This window comes from Gekko japonicus, unplaced genomic scaffold, assembly GCF_001447785.1.
Source record: "Gekko japonicus isolate JY-2015 unplaced genomic scaffold, Gekko_japonicus_V1.1 scaffold1478, whole genome shotgun sequence".
Lineage (NCBI taxonomy): Eukaryota > Metazoa > Chordata > Lepidosauria > Squamata > Gekkonidae > Gekko > Gekko japonicus.
The window spans coordinates 108,114-118,473 of record NW_015174885.1 but is presented as its reverse complement, the minus strand read 5'-3'; positions in this window follow the sequence as shown (position 1 = coordinate 118,473).

Here is a 10,360-nt window from a genome sequence, read left to right as displayed (position 1 = left end):
CCCCCCTGCCCTTGGGGGCGCCGTCCACAAAGCTTGCGGGGAGCGGCCCTCTGGACGGCCCAGATCTGATCCGCTCTCCGCATGGGCCCTCCGGTCGTGTCGGTCCGGGGCTGCTGCGCCACGCGGTCGGAGCGTTCGCACGTGCGCGCGTCTCCGGCGGCGCCGCTGGTGCGGGTCTCTGGAATGCGGCGTGGGGACGCGAGAGAAGCCGTGTTGGGCCAGGCCAGGGGCCCCTCCAGTCCAACACTCTGTGTCACGCAGCGGCCACGATCCCGGTGCCCTCAGGAGGCCCACAACTCCACGAGCCTTCCCACTGTGCCCCCCCCCCAGCACCAAGAAGACAGAGCATCACTGCCCCAGACAGAGTGTTCCATCTCTACCTTGTGGCTAATAGCCACTGACCGACCTTTGCTCAGGCCAGTGGCCCCTCCAGTCCAACACTGTCATGCAGTGGCCAAAACCCAGGGGCCATCAGGAGGTCCACCAGCAGGGTGCAGAACTCCACAAGCCCTCCCACTGTGCCCCCCCCCAGTACCAAGAATACAGAGCATCACTGCCCCAGACAGTGCCTCTAGACCTTGTGGCGAATAGCCACTGACAGACCTCTGCTCTTACATAGCATCACTGTCCCAGACGGAGAGTTTCTATCTATAACTTCTGGCGGATAGCCACTGGGCACTGATGGACCTCTGCTCCCTATAAGAACACGAGAAGCCATATTGGATCAGGCCAGTGGCCCCTCCAGCAATGTTCCCTCTAAGCTGTGGAGCCTTGTGGGCAAAAATTCTACTTTGTGAGCCCCTGGCATTAAAGTTGTGAGCAAACAATTTGGCTGCTGCAGACATTAGTTTGCTCTGGAGCCATCCTTCCTGAGCTAAGGCAGAAATGGGTGAGCCGGAGGCTAAAAAACTGTGAGCTTGCTCACACTAACTCAGCTTAGAGGGAACACTGCCCCCCAGTCCAACATTCTGGGTCGCACAGTGGCCAAAACCCAGGTACCATCAGGAGCCAGAAATCCAGGAACCCTCCCACTGTTGCCGTCCCCCAAGCACCAAGAATATAGAGCATCACTTGCCCCAGATCAAGAGTTCCCATCTATACCTTGTGGCTAAGAGCCACGGATGGACCTCTGCTCCAGATGCTTATCCAACCCCCTCTTGAAGCTGTCTAGGCTTGTAGCCGCCAACACTTCCTACGGCAGTGAATTCCATGTGTTGTTTACTTCTTGGGTGAAGGAGGACTTCCTTGTATCTGTTGTAAGCCTACGTTCTCTCTGTGCATTCCAGGTGATTCTGGTTCTGCCAAACCAGAATCACCGGTGCGGCGCCCCCCCCCCCCGGGCCTGCCTGACCACATGATACCAAAGGATGGGAGGGAGGAGGAAGCCCGGCTTGCTGGCCCATCTCAAGAAAATGGGGAAGGAGGGGTAGGTAGAAGGAAGCAACCGACCTCTGTTGCCACTTCTCTTGCGGCAGGTTTAGTGACTCGGATGCCTCCTGAGCCCTCGCCCTGCTGGGAACTTCCCACCCGAGACACTGCAGTGGCGGAGGCTGGTTCTTGACCTATTTTGGGCAACTGCTGATCTGGGAGGAAATCCGAGGTCTGTGGATCAGGATTGCCTCTGGCACGGCAGGGAAAGCGCTCGTTACCTGAGCCCGTGGAGAACCCCAGGGCCGTGGCGGGACTGAGCCTGGGGGGTGGTCTGTAAAGCCAGAGCTGGTTTGGGGAAGGCAAGAGGCTTTGAAAGGGAAGAAATGCTGCCTGTCACTGTTCGGGATCTGGCCCGGTTATGGTGGTGCCAAAGATCCACAGAGGCAGCCCTTTCTGGCTGACTGCCACTTAGCAGGGCTTTTGCCAGGGAAAGTTTCTCCAAAGTTAACGACGTAAGCATGGATGTCTCCTGGTTTTCATGCACCCCCCCACACACACCATATCCGCTAGCAAAAAAATATGCTAGGACTTCAGGCTCCTTAGAAGGTAGTTTTGGAAAGGGCTGTCAAGTTGCAGCTGACATATGGTGACCAGTGTTCCCTCTAAGCGGAGTTAGTGTGAGCTAGCTCACAGTTTTTTTAGCCTCCGGCTCACACGTTTTTGTCTCGGCTCAGGAAGGAGGGCTCCAGAGCAGACTCTTTTATGCTGCAGCCAAATCGCTTGCTCACCAAGTGGGATTTTTGCTCACGAGACTCCACCGCTTACAGGGAGCATTGATGGTGACCCCTTGGGATCGTCAAGGCAAGAGACATGGCAGGGGTGGTTGGCCGTTGCCTGCCTCTGTGTTATGACCCTTCCCGTCCAAGAACTAGCCAGGGCTGACCTTGCTTACCTTCTGGGATCTGATGAGAACAGGCTAGCCTGGGCCGAGGTCAAGGCAAGAGACAAACAGAGGTGGTTTGCCTTTGCCTGCCTCTGCGTAGCAACCCTGGGCTTCCTTGGTGGTCTCCCATCCAAGTACTAAGCGGGGTGGAGCCTGCTTAGCTTCCAGTATCTGTAGAGACTGGGCTGGCCTGGGCCATCCAGCTCAAGGCAAGGGACAAACAGAGGTGGTTTGCCTTTGCCTGCCTCTGCGTAGCAACCCTGGACTTCCTTGGTGGTCTCCCATCCGAGAGCTAACTAGGGTGGACCCTGCTTAGCTTCCGAGATCTGACGAGATCAGGCTGGGCTGGGCCATCCAGGTCGGGGTAAGGTCTTAGAAGACCTTGTCTAAAGCCCTAACCCTTTGAGCAAAGAATTTTAATTCTGATGCTCAGGTGCGAACTTTGATTAGCATATAAGCCAAACATAGACTACTGTCCGTCCGTCCCCCCGTACCTGGCCATGCACTTTCCCAGGAGTAAGCCACATTGAATAGAGCGTGAGACTAGGATCTGGGAGACCCAGGTTCGAATTACCACTGCCACGGAAGCTTGCTGGGTGACCTTGGGCCAGTCACACTCGGCCCTGCCTACCTCACAGGGTTGTTGTGAAGAGAGAGTGGAGGAGAGGAGAATTAGGTAAGCCATTTCAGATCCTAATTGGAGAGAAGGGCGGAAGCTAAGCAGGGTCAACCCTAGCTAGTATTTGGATAGGAGATCTCCAGGGAATACCAGAGTCGTGATGTGGAGACAGGCAACAGCAACCCCACAGGGTTGCCATAAGTCAACTGTAACTTGATGTCACTTTCCACCATGTATAAATAACCTGAAACATATACTGAATAGGTCTGCTTAGGATTGCTGTCTGAGTACTCAGGAGCAGTTGGGCGCGAGTCCCCAGCTCCTAAAGAGGCTGAATCTGGGTCCCTGCGTGGTCCCGCGGTTCACCATAGGCATCCAGATCTGGGAAGCAAAAGCGCTGCACAGACCCTGCGCTTTTCCAGAGTGTAGCGTTTTGCCCTTTCTCTCAAGAAAGCACTCAGGGGAGGCTTAGAAGAGAGATTTTTCTAAGAAGAACACACCGATAAATGCAAACGACGAAAGTGACACCGTCAGCACAACATAACGATCAGCAGAGTCGGGAATTGGTCCCAAGCTTGATTTAGAGGGGCTCTGGGATTTAGTTTAACGGCTGCTGGAAGGCGAGAGAGAGAGAGAGATGGACGGAAGCTGCAGAAACATCATGTCAACACAAAGCCCAACCCTCCCTTGAGAAAAGTACAATCCTAAATGGCTCTCGGGAAGACCAGCAGTTGGAGTCTCCAACAGTGGCGTGCATGGGGGGGGGCGGTTTTGAGTTCAGGGGCAGCCCCTCAGAATGCCGTCGTTCATCCATGTGCCCACCTGCCTGGCAAAGCGGGCACGTAGAGCGGGCTGGCTCCTTTAGGTGCATCTTACCTGACTTCAGCCTTCTACTTGCAGTGCTTTAATGTATTTGATATCATCTTAGCTCTTGGGAGTTACGGTGTCGTTCGACCAGGGCTTTGTAGGAGTAAGGCCTGTCTTGAGGTCCATCAGGTGGGGTAAGGTTTCCTCCAGTGCAGTGGTTTGGTCCCAAGGGTTGGGAGCTCCCGTGACTGTTCCCTGGAAGGCCAGATAATGAAACTGAAGCTCAAATACTTTGGCCACCCAATGAGAAGGGAGCACTCCCTGGAGGAGAAGACCCTGATGCTGGGAAAGATTGAAGGTCAAAGAAGACGGGGACGGCAAAGGGTGAGATGGTTAGACAGTGTCATCGATGCAACGAACATGAAATTGAGCAAACTTCAGAGGACGGCGGAAGACAGGAGGACCTGGCGGGAGATGGTCCATGGGGTCCCGAAGAGTTGGACTCGACTGCGACTGAACAACAACAAAAAAGTGGTTCCCTAAGAGCTTTAACAGTCAGCTGGGGTGGTGGTGGTGTTTTTGACAGCTTTCTCCCGAGTGGGCATTAGCGCTGGAAGAAAAATACAGACCATTCTAGGTGGGTAGGTGGAAGCACAGAAATGCTGTCCAGTTCTTGAACACATGGAACAGGAAGAAGTATAGATCCAGTTGGTCAGCCGTGTTGGTCTGAAGCGGTACCACAAATTTAGGGTCCAGTCAGGCACCTTTTAAGACCAACAAGGGTTTATTCAAGTATGAGCTTTTGCCTGCAAGGCACGCTTTATCAAATACATTAGAATGGCAGATGAGGTTCAAAATTGTAGCCAGAGAAAGGACAGCAAGTTAACATGCACCATGATGATGATGATCGAGATATGAAGAGTGACACTAAATAACAAGTTGAGCTTATAAGGTCAACAGTTTACGTCAAACTAGCAGATAAATGTCTAAAGGTGTCTTTTCTAATTGTGGGAAGTGTCTGGGAATCTTCATTCTCTCCTGTCAGGCAGTTTGGCTACTGTATAAATTAGCTTGCTCTGAAGCCATCCCTTCCTGAGCTAAGACAAAAATCTGTGAGCTGGAGGCTAAAAAACTGCGAGCTAGCTCACACTAACACAGCTTAGAGGGAACACTGGTCAGCAGACATCCTAATATCCCTTGCATACATTCAGTATTCTGATATACTATTCTGAAAAAGAAGTACACTAAAATACATTAAAATACAGAGGATTCTCTTGTTCAGAATATGTGTTATACAGATCGATGGACTGTTTAGAAACATCCAAAAGGGTGAGATGGGAGAATAAGATAATTGGCAAATTCTCCGTTAGGAAAGAAACCAGGGAAAGGGTTCAGAATATCAGAGCAAAGTGAGTTGAATGAAGGTGGGCGGAGACCTCCTCCCTCCACCCATTGCAGATAACCTGCACACATTCTCACAAGTGTACCTGTTGCATGCACTTTTGCATGATACATGTGCAAACTTGCAGGAAGCTAGAGCGCCGAAGGGAAGAAGTGCCTTTGCCGCTTCTCTCCGTTAACAGAGTGGTAGCATATAGCACACTCGTGGTGGAAAGCGTCACCAAGTCACGGCCAAGTTATGGCGACCCCGTAGGGCAGGGGTGTCAAACATGCGGCCCCGGGGGCCAGATTAGGCCCGCAGTGGAACTGGCTGTCTTCTGCCGCTTCTTCCAGTTCTGCTGCTGCTGCGTCATCGTAGGTTTGCAGCTTACAGATACACACCTGAACTGCATACTCAAGACTGCAATAGCACAGACATTTTAATGCAGTAATTCAGAGCAAGAGGTGTCAGTTATCAGACACTGTTCAATAAACAAAATATTGCAAGAGTGCTAATGTTTTAAGTAAAAAAACCCCCACCCTTTGTGTTTGTGTCCTTTATAAAGTTTATATCGCTGCTACTTGGCATTACATTTTATGACACACATGGTCCAGCCCAACACGGTCTCATTTATGTCAGATCCGGCCCTCATAACAAATGAGTTCGACATCCCTGCCGTAGGGTTTTCCAGGCAAGAGACGTTCAGAGGTGCATCTGCCGTTGCCTGCCTCGGCATTGCTACCCTGGACTTCCTTGCTGGTCTCCCATCCAAATACTAACAAGAACTGACTCTGCTTAACTTCTGAGATCTGACGAGACCGAGCTAGCTTGGCCCATCCAAGATTACGGGATCGAAAAAAAATCGCACTTTCCAAAACATCAAAACAGTAGTAAAAGCAGCTAGGAAGGAAATCCCGTTGATAATTTACCAGACTTACCTTTGAGCCAGCATACCTGAGATGTGGCTAAGGGAACCACTGCTGCACTAAGGTTTCACTTGCTCGAAAGCCAGTCGAATCTAACTCTAGGGTTGCAGTGCTCATCTCCGTTTCCAAGCCGAAGAGCCAGCGCTGTCCGAAGACGTCTCCGTGGTCATGTGGCCAGCATGACTAGACGCCGAGGCGCATGGAACGCTGTTACCTTCCCACCAAAGTGGTACCTATTTATCTACTTGCAATTTCTTGCTTTCGAACTGCTAGGTTGGCAGGAGCTGGGGCCGGAGACGGGAGCTCACTCTGTCAGGCGGCACTCAGGTCTCGAACTGCCGAACTACCGGCCTTCCGGTCTGCAGTTCAGCATCTTAACCTGTGAGCCACCACGGCCCCTAACTGCTACACTACCTTATTGCTAAAAAGAAAAGGAGGACAGTTGAACCCTGTTCTCATTTTGGTCCCCCAGTGGAAGGAACAAACGTGGACGGCAGAATTATTCTACCACGTCTTGCTCTCCGGTACCAAAAGGGCGAGAGATGGAGAAAAGGATTCCAGCAGTTGCTGAAAGTGTTCGTATTTTTTGCGAGGCTCCGATTTCCTGGCAATTCAGCAGTCAGCGTCCCTGGCTATTTAGGCTGCGTGTGAATGCCCCCGAAACCGCCATTCCTGCATTTCCCCCCCCCCTCCACGGTCAGCTCAGCTTTCCGCTGCCTTAACAATTTAATTGACATTCCAGTGCTGACTGAGTTGTCGGCCTCGCTCTTTTCCCTCCCTGTTGTCCCTCTGCCCGGCGGCCTGCATTAATTTTTTAAAAAGCACCTCTCTGTGTGTTTATTTTTAGCGAAGAAAAACCCAAGTTTCAAAATTGCTCGGGGGTGGGTGGGCGGGAGGGATGGGGCTGGGGATTGTGAAACTCCTGCCTCTAGCCATTCAGCGAGGCATCGCTGCACTCCTGCATATGACTGGGCTCTGCTGCACAAAGGCAGAAATTATTTCCCGTGAGCTGGGCTGAAACCGAGCAGGGGCATGCGGTGCGGACATTGTGGGCTTGCGTCCAGAACAACTCCGCCGTCGGTCTTGCATTTAGATTGTGCATGCCGCTGGTGCACTGCCTTATGATGGGAAGTACTTTGGTGCAAGATTGTCAGTCTGTTACATCACCCGAAACTTGGCCGATACTGTCCGTAACATTGAATACCTTGCGGTGCAAAGCTGCCTCTGTAGCTGTGGGTCCCGATCCTGTTTTGTCAGCGCTGATAGGACTGTGTGTTTAGTATGGCATCCTTCTTTTTCCTTGTGGGTGGGAGGGAGGGAGGCTTCCCTACGCATAAACACCCATGAGGTCTTTCCCGTCACCTGCTGCCTGGTACTCTTAACTGGAGATGCCGGGGATTGAACCCGGGACCTTCTGCATGCCAAGCAGAGGCTCTGCCACTGAGCCACAGACCCTCCCTCTTTACAGCTCTCCAGGGTCTCAGGCCAAGGTCTTTCACATCACCTCCTGCCTGGTCCTCTTAACTGGAGATGCCGGGGATTGAACCCGGGACCTTCTGCATGCCGAGCAGAGGCTCTGCCACTGAGCCACAGACCCTCTTTACAGCTCTCCAGGGTCTCAGGCCAAGGTCTTTCACATCACCTCCTGCCTGGTCCTCTTAACTGGAGATGCCGGGGATTGAACCCGGGACCTTCTGCATGCCAAGCAGAGGCTCTACCACTGAGCCACAGACCCTCTGCTACCTACACAGTGCATGAAGGATGAGACAAGTAGAGACTGAGCAGTGGTTAGTGCATCTACACCCCTCCAGAAGCTAGCTGGAATGCTCATTCCCCCTGCTCCCGGCTGGGTGCTGTGGCGTCATCACAAACCAGTTCACCCGTGGTGACGGGGAATGCCAAGAGGCGATTTCTTCCACAGTTTCAGTTTCTCCGTGCATGGATAATCCACGCAGGGATTCTGGACTGTTTTGATGAAGGGGGAAATGCATGCCATGCCTCCTGAATGTCCTTGAGAGCAGAGACAACGCTTCTCAGAGGGAGGCTGGAAAGGGGAGAGAGCACTTTTCCCTGGAGAGGGCACGGGGTGTGCGTAGATATTTAAGGGTTTATGGGTATCGATGCAACGGACATGAAATTAAGCCAACTCCAGAGGGAAGCAGGTTATGAATTTTGTGGAGCCCGTGTGGATTAGAAGTCACATGGGTTGAGGGTCCTGGATGGGAGAGGGGCGAAAGGGCCCCCACCTCCCTCTCCTGTTGCCTCCCAGTGCAAGTGGCTACCCATCCTCACAGGGCTTTTGACCTTGGGAGCCGACTTCCTGGGAGAGGGGTGTGACTGCAGGAGCGAGGATGATCAGCGTTCCTGTAGTGAGCAGTAATTCGGATCTGACCCAGCATGCATGAGGTAGTGCATGAAATTGTGGTGGTGGAGAGGGCCGTCAACTCACAGGCGACTTATGGTGACCCCGGAGGCTTTCCAAAGGCAAGAGATGTGCAGAGGGGGTTGGCCACTGCCGGCCTCTGCGTAGCAACCCTGGACACTCTTGGGGGTCTCCCGTCCGAGGGCTTACCAGGGTTGACCCTGCTTAGCTTCTGAGGCCTGATGAGATCAGGCTAGCCTGGGCCAATCCAGGGCAGGGCATTCTTTCTTAGCTCAAATAAACCTTCCTTTTGTCTGCTGCAACCTTGATGTGGTCCACTCCTGTCTTCCCTGCTGCCAAAAGCTGAGGCTAAAGAAGACAGAGTGAGCAGGTCAGGTCTGCCCTGTCATATTACAGCAGAAACTGTATTTTGCTTAGAACGAAAGGGGCGTGGGGCTGAACATTCACATGCCCACGCCTTGCATCCCTGACCCCCCCCCCACACAGACATTTCTTCTTACCAGTATCCCTTCGTAGTTCAGCTGAGAAGCAGAATACCTGGGCGAGGTCAGGATCCAGCAGGTGGAGAATACTGGAGCATTTTGTCATCAGTGTAGATTTGTCCTGTGGCAGGTTTACAGACCTATTTCCCTTGCTATTCAGTCTCTGTGTAAAACCCTTTTCATAGTTTTGGGATTGAGCATCATGAATACTTCGATGACACCCAGCTCTGTATCTCTCTATCTGAATCTCTTGGTGATGTGGCTCTGTATCCGAATCCCCTGGTGATGCGGCTCTGTATCCGAATCTCCTGGTGATGCAGTAGAAGTCTCGAGCCAGTGCCGGACTGCTGTGGTCAGATGGCTAAGAGAGAACGAAATGGAGCTGAATCCTGACAAGACAGAGGTTATGCTGGTTTGGGAAGACTGAGGTCTTGAAGGGCATCCCCCCCCCCCCGCTTTCGGTGGGTTTCAACTGACCCTTGCTGACGTGGTGAAGAGCCTAAGAGTTACACCAAATCCAGCATTATTACTGGAGAAGCAAGTTAATGCAGCTGCATGAACAAACAAACAAACAAAAACTTTCTTCCAGCTTTGTCTAGTCCGGAAGATATCCCCCTACCTTGACTTGGCTGTTCTGGCTGCCTAAATTCATGCCACGGTAACATCAAGCCTGGACTACAGTATTGCGTTCTACATGTGTCCGCCCCTTGAAGTCAACTTAGATGTACTCCAGTTGGTGCAGAATGCCACAGTGTAGTTATTATCAGGAGCTAAACAGAGCATGATTATTTCATCCATTCTCTAGCCACTTGGTTGGTTGCCCATCAGTTACCAGGTTGAGTTCGAGGTTCTGGCTATCACATACAGTGCCCTTATCGGCCTTGGCCCCTCATATCTGCAGGACCGCCTCCCTTTGTACGAGTTGCCATAACAGCTTCACTCATCTGAGCGGGGCCTCTGCGGGGGGCCCCCCTACAAACGGGAGTGGTCAGCAACTGCCCGTACACGTGCATCCTCTGTCGTGGCCTTATGGAACGGCCTGCCTGTTTAGGTTAGGAAGGCTGCCCCGCCTTATGGAACGGCCTGCCTGTTTAGGTTAGGAAGGCTGCTGTGTTTCTGTTATTCCACGGACTGTGTAAAGCAAAATAGTTCAGGAGTCTTTTCTGTAAGTTAATCGGACTCTACTGCAGCGGATTTGTTCAGTAAGGTGATTGAAACAGGAAAGGGGCGCTGTGTCAGGGACGCATTATCTGTTGCTGTATTTGTCATCCCGCTGTCACGGCATTTTTTTTCTGCTGATGTCATACCATTTTTCTTAATTATATCTGCGTACGGCATCTGTGCTTGTTTTGGATTTCTGTAATCGTAGCACATTGCTTATGAGAGGTCTCATCCTGCCGGTGGCATCCCCTTAGACTCTGCAATTGCCTTGAGTCTCAGACCGATTT